We start from the raw sequence: 12,123 nt of genomic DNA, 5'->3' as shown, positions 1-12,123 counted from the left end.
TAGTGGATCTATCTGTGGATCATTTGCAGCATGCGGAGGGTGTTGCAGCATGAGGTACAGATGGTGGTGAGTTACATGGTAATTGTCAGCGATGGGTCCATGATGAACCCCAGCTTGCGTGCGTGGCCACTGGGTGCTGGTGCGGTTCCCAGACCAGTGGGACACAAGGAGTTGACACAGCCGTAAGGGGACAATCCTCAGATGATGACCTCAGTCCTGTCCAAGTCCAGCCTCAGGTGGCTGATGTTCAGCCATTCGTCAACAGATCTCATGCCTTCTTGAAGTTTGGATCTGGCAATGGCTGGCTCTTTGGTGAGTTTGAGGAGCAGCTGGGTGTGAATGGCATACGAGATGATGATGAGGTCGTGTGCGCATGTGATGGTGGAGAGGGGGGTCATGGAGACATTGAAGATCGTCACGCTGAGAGAAGAGCCCTGGGGCATGTGCCACATGACCCCAGTGTACTACATGCTGCAGGGTGGAGGCAGACTCCCTGGGCCTTGCTGGTGAGCTACTTTCTGATTGAATCCTGGGCCCTCCTCTGGATACCAGTGTTGGAGATGTGTGAGCTGACTGTGTGGTAGCACATTGTGTAGAATGCCGTTGAGAGGTCAAGGGGGGTGGGCTCACCATTGTTGAGCAGGGCAAAGTTGTCGTTGGTGGTGGCAATGATGACGGTTGCAGTGGTGTGATTACTGTGGAATATGGTCTGGTGCCGGTTGCCTGGAGCTGGTTGCGTGGAGGAAATTTGTCAGTTGCTTGTTGAGTGTCTTCCGGATGACATTTGCTGGGTAGGGAAGCAGGGTGATGTACCAGGAGATCCTGCAGTACTGACGTCCGTTGTTTAAGAAGGGCCTGGATCTCTGCATGCCTCCAGCACCCATGGAATGTGGCTAACTCAAAGGAGACATTCAGGACGCGCTGGACATGGGCTTCAAGGATGGGGAATGATGTTGTGTGGGAAGGGGCCTGATGGAGAGCCAGAGTGGATGGTGCACATGAGCCAGGTGGTGTACTTGCTGCTGACAGGAGTCCAGAACCTGAGGGGGGTTTGTCCTGCAGATAATAGTGCTGTCTGCCTCTGTGTGCCAAGGCTGTTATGTATGGCCATGAGCTAGCAGTGGTACAAAGTTGCAAGGGATGTGATCTGCCTTGCAAGGGTGGGGTGTCTTGGATGGAGATCTGCTGTCAGTTCACTCACAATGCTGATGAGCTCCTTGATGTCGTGTGTTTTGGTGTCTCAGCACTATCTGAAGGATCTCCACTTGTCCTTGCTGATGATATTGTGATGGCTGTGTGTGGTCTTTTCCAGGCCTGTAAGGTAAATGATGGCTCTTTGTGTTGCAAGGTGTGCACAAGAGTCCGGCTATGTCTGTAGGAGTCCAATAGGTCTGCCTTATCCCAGGTGCCTTAACCATTGTTGTACTTCACAGGAAAGTCCGTCAATGTGGAAAGATTGTTGGATCAGTTGCTGATCCAGTGCGTGAGGTTTCAGGGTGTTGCGTTGGTGTTGTTTTGAGTGTCCCACACAGTTGTCTGTGGTGACTTACATCAAGCATCTTTGGAGGAACGTTAGCAGGGTGTGGGGCAGTGTGTTGCTTGTCGGAGACGTCGATTAAAATGTTGATGGACCAATGATGGATGGTGGTGTGGTTCTCCTCCAGCCAGAAGTTACTGGCCCCCAGCCACATGTAGCCTGTGGAGGTGAGGGCGTGCGTGCAGATGTACGTGTTGATGGCTTAGCGCAATTGTGGATGTAGGCCTGGATATCTGTAGATGAGTGTTACTCTGAGGGTTGCCAGGGAGTTGCTGCAAACCCGGATTTGTGACTCTGAGGGTGTACTTGTGAATCAATTGCAATTCAGCTTCCGGGATTGGTGGTGCCGTCCCTGCGGGTGATCTTGTATCTGTCTGAGATGGCAATGAAGAAGTCGTATGCTGAGGATGCTTATGTCCAGGTTACTGTCATGAAGGTGATGTGTGGGCTTGTTGTGTTGAGGAGGTAACAGAGTCCAATGGTGTGCTGGTGGACGGAGCGGGTGTGGAGTAGGAGGAACATGACCTGGTTGTTCTGACAGGGTCTGGTAGGCTGGGCAGCGCTGTGTAGGCAGTTTGAGTTGCACACTCAGCATGCGAAGGTGTCGTGTGTGCGCTTAGGGGTTGCCTGATATCAGGCAGATGATTGTGTGGAGGACATTGCTTGGAGGTTGGCTGCAGCATGAGCCTGTTGTGTGATGTGGGTCATGCAAAGACCAGAGGCTTGGGCACTGTGCACGTTGCAGGCGCAGACGGTCCTGCCTTTGGCACGGCGTTGGCGCAACAGTGGCACAGACAAGCTGCTGGCTGCATTAAGAATGGGTGGAGGGGGGAAGGGAGGAGCATTTTGGAGGCGTGTGGGTTGCAGAATCATGGCACTCGGCGGGGCAGTGCCGCAGGTGATGCAGCAGCAGGCGGAAGGGGTGAGAAACTAGGCAAAAAGTAGCACTCAAAGACAAGGAGGTCAGAAAGGCACAGTGCAACAGGTGTATGTAAAGGAAGGAGTGTCAGGTAACTGATGGGTCACTACGAGAAAATATACGACCAATCACCAAAAATGACGGTCACAGGGTCAGGCAACAAAATGCGGAGCTGCGCACAGCAGACACACCATCAGCATGTGTTCACGTCCCGTTGTGTGGAGCAACCTGCACAAATACATACACAACCAGGGACTTCATGCACAATAGATATTATTAGCCATGAAGAACTGCATGCATGTTGCCGAAGTACACATACACATATGCTCAATATTTGACAAGTATGCCATAGATGACGCATGCAAACTGGCAAGAGAGCTGCAGTGACAGAGATGAGGCACTTTGGATTGTGCTGAACACCTTTATTCCACATACACACACAAAGGGAAATGCATCCATGTGAACAGACTCACAGGTCAGTTGACAGAACATGTGGGACATACGCTGGACCCTGCCTTCACGACACGGATGATGTCAATCCCAATGAACTGGCACACAAGTCAAGGGGATGAGCCAAACACATCCTGTTGCACACGGAGAGGCTGCAATTCCCCATAGAGCCTGTTGTGATCTCCCACACTATGTCCACCCGTAGCATCCGCAATGTTTCAGAGGCAAGGTTTACACACATTGATGCCTTCATCAGACGCCACACTCCACTACAGATGACAGTCAAGAAGGATGACTATCATGTCATGGGAGTGATGCTACATGTATGCATGGTACCACAACATGCACAGAAGCAGGCCCACACATTCCCACCCCATACCACCACCAAAAAGCCTTGCTGCTATCCTTACCCAAACTGACATTTCTACATGTCCGTGCATGGAACGCTGATTCAGCACATGTTGCAATCCTCATGAGGAATAGCAGGAGGACAAAGATGACATGAGCAGACAACAGGCGCAAAAACCTGGGAATGACAGACACACAAGAAGTCACCTAAAACAATTCTCGCCGCACACATGGACATTTTTACAAAACATGAACAATGTTGGACACATGTAAATTTCAAAGAAAGTCTCTCCGCAAAACTGTGTGGCATGACATCATCACTCGAGGGACACATCAGTACACACATCAAAGTCACTTTGCATTCAGTCAGCTGGACACACACATTGAAACACATGCCACTCAATGCTACAAGCTTGCACACTCATACCCAGTGACTCACCATTATGAGAAGAAGTTGCGTATGAGCTGACTCTGGATATCATCCTCCTCCTCCTCCTCATCACTAGCCTCGTGAGCAAGCCCTTGATCCTCCACGGGTGGATGTTCCTGCTCATCCGGATCCAGGATGAGTGGCACTGCCTTCTCAACTGCCATGTTGTGCAGCATGCAGCACACGAGGAAGATTCGGCAGACCTTCTCCAGGGCATAAGGGAGGGACCTGCCTGTCTTGTCCAGTCACCCGAATCGGCTCTTCAGGAGGCCAAACGTCCTCTCAATCACTCGCCTGGTCTGCCTGTGTGCATTGTTGTACCTTTGATCTGCAGCTGTACTTGGGTTGCGGAGAGGTGTCATTAGCCATGGCATGTTGGGATATCCAGAGTCCCCTACATGGAAATATCATGTAAAAAAGTGGGTCAGGAGATGCTGTGAGAGCCAAAGATACCGCAACACACAGGACAAACAGAGTATACCCACCAACAAGACATGCTCGTTTGTTGTGCAGCCGCAGCATCATTTGTGGCACCCTGCTACGCCTCATGATGTAGGCATCGTGTGCTGATCCTGGAAAATGTGCACAGACATGGGAAATCAGCATGTTAGCAAGACACACCACAAGGGCATTTATCGAGTGGTAATGTTTTCTATTGCGATAGGCTTGTTCCTGTGCCTGTGGTGGCACCAAAGCCACATGTGTACCATCAATGGACCCAATGAAATGGGGCATCCCTCCCAGGGCATAGAAATCCCCCTTGACATCTGTCAACTCCTCAGGAGTAGGAAATGTGATGAATTCATCAAGGTGCTCCAACATGGCTGCTAAAACATCACGCAGGACGCGGCTGAACATTGTCTGTGACATGCCACCAACATCAGCTATGGTGAATTGAAACGTACCTGTGGCAAAAATGTAGGGCTGCCATCACCTTCATCTTTGGGGTCAGCGCAGTAGGATACCTGTGTCGCGGTTGGAGGTGTGGTACCAGCCTATCGGTCAAGTCCTCAATCAACTGTTGAGTGAATCTGTAACGTCGGATGCAGGCACGTTCCCTCATGGCTCCCAAGTCTGGCATTGGTCTTGGGACAGGCGGTGCCCTGCAAGACATTGTTTGAAAGAATGAAGATTGAGAGTCTGCCAATATCAATGTCAATGAACATAGCACATGCTACACTGCTAATACACATCAGGTAACTATGGAGTCGGGTTTGTGCAATACATACAGGACACATATGCCAGCTTGCTGGCACTCCTTCAAAAAGCCAGATACACCTGTTGATTTTCAAGTCTACATGACATACCCTGAAAGGAGTTGGTGGCCAGTCTGAGTGAAGAGCCACAGATATCACCGGAGTGACACACAACCACATAGCTGCATTGGAAGGATGCCATCTCATCCACACAGCTGACTGCAAGGCACACGCACAGGTCACAAGGAATGTCAAATGTACATATCAAACACATTGCGATGAAGGGGTACACGTGACAAGAGAAAGACACAGCCATTGAGACAACGCAGACATGTATGACTGGGAAAATATGATGTCCGATGCACACAGACCCTACAGCAGTGGGAATCCACACGTGGCATGGTGTGCGTAGATGTGTCCCATGCCCATCTCCACACAGACCCATGGTGGATGCACCAACAGCAGATGCAGTTGACGGAACACTGACATCAAGCTCATGGGAACATATAACACACACCTGACATAGTCACAAAGGGGCACGCAGATCGTGACATGTCAGTTGATAGAGTGTCCCTGTCCCTGGCATCAGGATACAGGTGCGGGTGGTGATGACTGTGCCATCCCACTGCTGCTGTGCAGTTGGACTACAGACACATGTGGCAAGTGTCAAGGTGATGTGTGCCACATAGTGCCCCATCACACATGACATGTGTCCACAGGTCATCACACATCAATTGTGCAACTAGATGAGATGACCTGTGCAATATCACTGGCTGCCACACCTAGGGCCTGCACATAACAGTATGCAATGACAAGTACTTGATGGACATCCTTGTGCGACTCGTAGCCCTCCATTCCTGGCATGTGTGCACCTGTATTACCATTGCAAGCTTGTGAAATGCATACCCGTACGTGTCAAACGCACTGTACTACTAGTGCATACCCGTACGTGTGAACTAGTGCGTACCCGTAGGTGTCAAATGCACTGTACTACTAGTGCGTACCCGTACGTGTGAACTAGTGCGTACCCGTAGGTGTCTAACACACTGTACTACTAGTGCGTACCCATACGTGTGAACTAGTGCATACCCGTACGTGTCAAATGCACTTTACTACTAGTGCGTACCCGTACGTGTGAACTAGTGTATACCTGTAGGTGTCTAATGCACTGAACTACTAGTGCGTACCCGTACGTGTGAACTAGTGCGTACCTGTAGGTGTCTAACGCACTGTACTACTAGTGCGTACCCGTTCGTGTGAACTAGTGCGTACCCGTAGGTGTCTAACGCACTGTACTACTAGTGCGTACCCGTACGTGTGAACTAGTGCATACCCGTAGGTGTCTAACACACTGTACTACTAGTGCGTACCCATACGTGTGAACTAGTGCGTACCCGTACGTGTCAAATGCACTTTACTACTAGTGCGTACCCATACGTGTGAACTAGTGCGTACCCGTACGTGTGAAACGCACCGTAAACCCGCTATCATCGCGTGTGTACGCTTCGTTTCACCATTGTACTTGTGCCGTAGGGGTATGTGTGAAACGCACCGTACACCCGCTATCATCGCGTGTGTACGGTTCGTTTCACCATTGTACTTGTGCTGTAGGGGTACGTGTGAAACGCACCGTGCACCCGCAATCATCGCGTGTGTACGCTTCATTTCACCATTGTACTTGTGCCGTAGGGGTACGTGTGAAACGCACCGTACCTGTGTGTGGATTTCAAAATTACATAGGGGACACATAAGGGACAAGTATTAGGCCCTAAATGCATGCTGGTTGTCATGGAGACAGAGTTTTCAGTTGAAAAGTGTCGATCATGTGTCCTGGAACAGTCAGTTGGCCACAAAATACAATGTTGCAAAGTGGTTGTTGACTTGACATGATGCTCAAAATTTGAACGATGCGAATGCTGTCATTGGTGTATGTTTAAAGTCATTGGTGTATGTTTAAAGGGATTGGAGTAAATGTAGGATGCGACAGTCTGGCCAATCACTATGTACTCCCCTTAATGAATGCCCCTCAGCAAGACAGCTATAAGGCAGCCAGAACCCATGAGAGGGCACTTGCCTGCACAACTTTCCAGTCGACCACACTGCTGCTGTCTATGCTTCCTCTGGTCACGTACTGTGGAGAGGGCCCAGCCATTCACCCAGGAGGAGAATGAAGCCTTGCTGGACGTCCTCCTCCCACAGTACACCACGCTGTATGGGAGACCAGGGGAGCAGGTGCGTGCTGAGTCCACTAACTTTGCCTATGCACCTGTTGTGTGACTGTCAATATTGTGTCCAGGTGGGACAGACATGCAATGTTGTTTAGAGTGGGTCCCGGGGGGGGGGACATGCTGATGTCTCTCATGCAGAGCATGATGTAGTTCCTTTGTGCACTCCTCACTTGCATTGTGCTTACTGTGACTTTCACTGCAGATTGCATGACACTTTCAGCCTGGCAAATCCTTGATGGCTTTTTTTCCTATTGTCCTGAGGTGATTCAGTGGTCCTCCCGGTGTGACAGGTGACTGTACCCACAGATGTGTATGAGTTGAGTGGCCCTGTGGTGAGAGTGTCCAAATGATGTGTATGACTTCATGGACAGTGATGTGTGTGAATGTTCCTTGTCATGTGGGTGAGTGTCTATGTGAAGTGTTGCACCACAGCTGCATGGAGGAGGCAACAGATCAACCCATCTGATGTGACAAGTAAGCCGTGCTGTGTGTCTGACTTGCAGAGCTAGCATGACATCTGTGACACCCCACTGGCAAGTGGCACATGTGCAGAGTGAGGGTTGTATCCGCTGTTGTCAATGACAGGCGAGTGATCTGTGCTTGGGTGTGTCTGTCTAGTATGCTGATGGTGCGTCAGTGGAGTGGGACATGTGACTGCTTGGCACGTGCTGGCCTTCAGCCTTTTGTTGCATGTGCTGCACAGTGTGTGGCATGATCAGTGAGTGTGTTGCACCCCTCATGCCAACCTGTTGACTTTCAATGCCATGTAGTGCATTGGGGTTTGCACACAGGCCAATTTCTTATTGTGTATGATGTAATTCCTGTCTGCATCCTATGCCCTGTTCAACATTTCAATGATGTTCAAATGTGTGTCTCTGGGACATGGAGCAGGTGTATTGATGTTGTGTCACTTTGTCATCCTGACAGGTAACTGCCTACGAGAAGGGCGTAATCTGGAAAAACATCGTCAGGGCCATGAGATCTGAGGGGGAGCGTAGTCGGCAGCTGCCACAGGTCCGCAAGAGGTGGCAGGACATCCGGTGCTGAACCCGGCGGATCGCCCGGCTCCAGCTGGGGCTCGACAGTCCTCGCCCCCACGGCGGCTGCCGACGCCTGACCCCCCACATGAAACGTGTCCTGGCGGTGGTATTCCCTGAGCTCGATAGGCAGTTACAGGAGAGACTGCAGCAAGGAGGGGGTAGGTACATGGCTGTTTGTCGTGTTATGTGTCGCCAGCTTTTGGAAGTGCTCTGTAGCCTGGATACACTCCCAGAGTTAATATGTGCAGTGCATTTTCTGTTCCCCAAAGTCACCTGGTGCTCTTTTTCCTCCCTTCCCCTCCTTGACATGTGTCCCCTGGTCTGTGTGTAATCACATTTGCACATGGTCATCTAGGGTGCCAGTAAATCTAAGTGCACATTGCTTTCGGCATCATGTGGGAGGGTGGTCTGTGACTTGTGTTGGTACCTTGTCTGTGCCATGACCTGTTGGGGGTCCATATTTGTTGGCATTGATGATGATTCGCAACATAGGAGTGTGAGCTTTCAACTGAACACCCGTGCAGCATGCATGACCAATGTTGTGGCCTCAGACATGATGTGCATGAGTGGGAGATATGCATATTGCCATGACGGTTGAACATGATACAGTCAGCTTTTTCCAGGACCATGGAGCAGTGTGCCCACTACAGTCCCCTGAGACACCCTGGCCTCCTAGTCATGTGTGTCATCCAAAACTGTGCACATTCTCTGTGTGTTTAGCATAGGTCTGCCTCTGTCGCATTGTTCCCTGGCCTAGTTAGTATTTTGCAGATGTGTGCTACATGTGTTCACTGGACAGGGATACACAATTTTGCTTGTGCATACTCACACCGGGCATTGCCTGTGTGGCTATTCACAACAATCTGTTGATGGTTGTTTGTCACAAATATGTGTTGCCAGCCCCACGAGGTGATGTTGTGTAAATGAAGCTATTTTTCCAGCACAGTTATTGTAACCCTGAATAAGAGGTGTCACTTCTTGATCTGTATCAATCACATTGACTCAGGCATGGGGTGGGGTGTGCGGGAGAGGCATACATGTGCAACCCTGATTTTTCATTGCCAGGTCTGACTTGTGTGTGAGACTTGGCTGTACAAAGAATCACTGTGCAGTGCCCCTGTGATGCTGGCCAGTGCTTAATTTACCTGCTTTGCAGCCTGTGTCAGTTTTTTAAAAACATGATTCCTGCTCATACATTTTTAGCACCTGTGTGTGGTTCAGATGCATTGCTGTTTGGACTTTGTGTGCTGACATCTGTGTGTACATTCTGGCTTCCCATGAGGGTGTCCCCACAGTACAGCTAGGCTTTTTTTCTACCCAATTGCAGGCCCATTAGCTTATGCATTGTCCTGGGTGTGGACATGTGTGCCACTCAAGATGACAGGCAGTAGGTCATATGTGTAGCCAACTGTGTAATCAGGTGATGGATGGCCATGTGACAACTGACATAATTCAAGTTTTTACTCTTAAAAATTGTACCTTGGCACTCACAGCACTTGTCAACAGTTCTTCATGTTTTAAATGTGGAAATTTGATGATTTGTGTTAAGAACACTGATGTGTCTGCATTAACAAAGTCGCCCAAGGAAGTGCACACCAAACGACATTTCCACTTTCATGGAACACACTGGCACATTTTCTAAGAACCCACTGTTAGAATTAAATGGTGTTGCAGATTTCCATATACATGTTCCCACAGTGCTCTTGATTTTGTGAGACTCCTTTGTTGTTGGTGATACAAACTGACGAGTGGGCCCATGTATATGTACTTTCTGCAACACCATTAATTTCTAACGGTGGCTTCTTAGAAAAGGTGCCAGCTTCTTCAATGACAGTGTAAATGTACTTTTGTGTGCACTGCCTTGTGCGACATATTTCATGCAGGCACATGAGTGTTCTTTTCACAAAATGGCGAATTGGCAAATTCAAAACATGTAGATTGTGTAAAGTATTGTGAGTCCCAAGGTAGCCAAATTTTTTTTTTTGTGTTCCAAAGTACTTACAGGTCTCTGAGTGTGGTGACACCTTGAGTATTGAGGTGTGTCAGTTTACATTGGGTGCACCACTACTGTTTCTTTCAGGTTAAACAAAAGGTGGCATGACTTCATTGTATTGTTGTGCTCACCGGTTCACAGACACTAGCTTCTCAGTGTATTTCTCATTCAAGTAGTGGCCTGGTGTGTTCTTTTTTGCATGGACCTGGAGGAGGGACCCAGCGACAGTGCCACCAGTGCTGGGGAGTCAGAAGGAGCCAGTGGCACGGAGGGCGAGGGGAGTCAGTCGGAGGACCTGTCTGGAGGCGAGAGCAGCTACGACGCCGACGGGTCCGAGGCTGACCTACCTGAGGAGGCGGAGGCTGCAACACCAACTGGCAGCATCCCCACATCTGTCCCCGCCTCCTCCATTACCATCTCCGCCCTCCCAGTTGCTCCCGTCCCTTCTGTCCGTGCAGAGTCCCACCATGTCTCCTTCGGCCCAGCAACCGCACCCCCTCCCCCTGTCACCCCTGCTGCCCTCAGTGAAGAGTCTGTGGACATACTGTGGCAGTTGCAGGTTGGGCAGGCATCGGTGCTGACTGTCCTCCATGGACACACTAAACTGCTAACACAGATGGTGTCGTTCATGGAGGGCATGTCAGCAACAATGTCTGACCAACGCAGGTTTCTGCGGTCCATGGACTCTTCCCTGACGGCAGCAGTTTCTCTCCTGCAGCGCTCCGTCCCTCCCTACCCCGGACCCATCCACACTGCCCTCTCCCATGCATGCCCAACGCACACCCAGACAGTCACGGGCACGCACCCCACCAGGCACATCCAGCACACCGCCAAGTAAGGCACAGCGCACACCTCCTGGCACGCACACTCAGGGGGATGTAGGCACACCCACAGGGGCTGGGGGCAGACGACATACAGGCAGCCACAGTCGCAGTCCGCAGTCCTCACAACCCTGTTCCTCGAAAACCATTCCCCTTAGCTCCCCAGCCAAACTCTCACCTAAGGAGACCTATATGGTTGAGCTGGGCCTCGCCCCCACTGAGCCACCACCCCACACGCGGGCGAGGAAGTCCCCGGGCACGGGAGTTGAGTCCCCCAACATGTCCACCCCCTTCCCCAAGAGCGCTGCACCCCATCCCTCGCCCACCACACCCTCCGTTGGCCCTGGGGTATCTTCAGGTGCAGGGGTTAGGATGGAGGCCCTAGCAGCAGTGTGCAGTGCCGAGCTCACCTCCACCTTTGGCACTGCCCCACCCCCTGTGGTGGAGACGTCCACCCATGCACCCACCACACCTACCACTCCCCCTCATTTCCCTGTGGTGCCTGGTCCTGCCACAGATGATGCCCCCCCCCCCCGGTCGACAAACCTTGAGGTTCCTTAGTGCAGGCAAGGTAGGGGTGGATGCGGTCCCCTACGTCCACCCTTGGACTTGAGAAATGGACTGGCCATTGGCCTTTGTACATAGTATCCTTTAAATGTATTTCTTTTTGGTGCTGAATAAAGCCTTTTCTTTTACTTTCAACACTATTGCATTTCAGGTACTTGATGTTGGTGATGAGGCTCTGGGAGTTGGTGTTCTGGTAATGTGTTAGGGTTCTGAGAAATGTTTTTGTATGATGGTCATGAGGTGGACCATGGTATCTGTGTGACATCACAATGTCTCTGCAAAGAATCATTGGTAGTGTGTGTTCATTTAGTTTGGAGACATTGTCCCAAGGAGTGTTCCTTCCTCTGTGGCACCTGACATCTTCCCTGCAAACAGTTGCACAAGTGTTGTGCTGACCTGTGTCCACATTTCCTTTGTTGGTGACGGATCCCTTCAACATTGGCCATGCCTGCTCACCGATGTCTCCTGCTGAATCGTCTGTGCCAGCCTTGCTAGTCACTGTACTTGTGTTTTGGGTATGTAGGAATGCCTTCAGGGACAAATTGGCCCTTTTCAGCACTATGCATGTGTGTAATCACAGCCTAACACACATAT

Source organism: Triturus cristatus, chromosome 2_1 (assembly GCF_964204655.1).
Source record: "Triturus cristatus chromosome 2_1, aTriCri1.1, whole genome shotgun sequence".
Taxonomy (NCBI): Eukaryota; Metazoa; Chordata; class Amphibia; order Caudata; family Salamandridae; genus Triturus; species Triturus cristatus.
Note: the sequence above shows the minus strand (reverse complement) of the source record.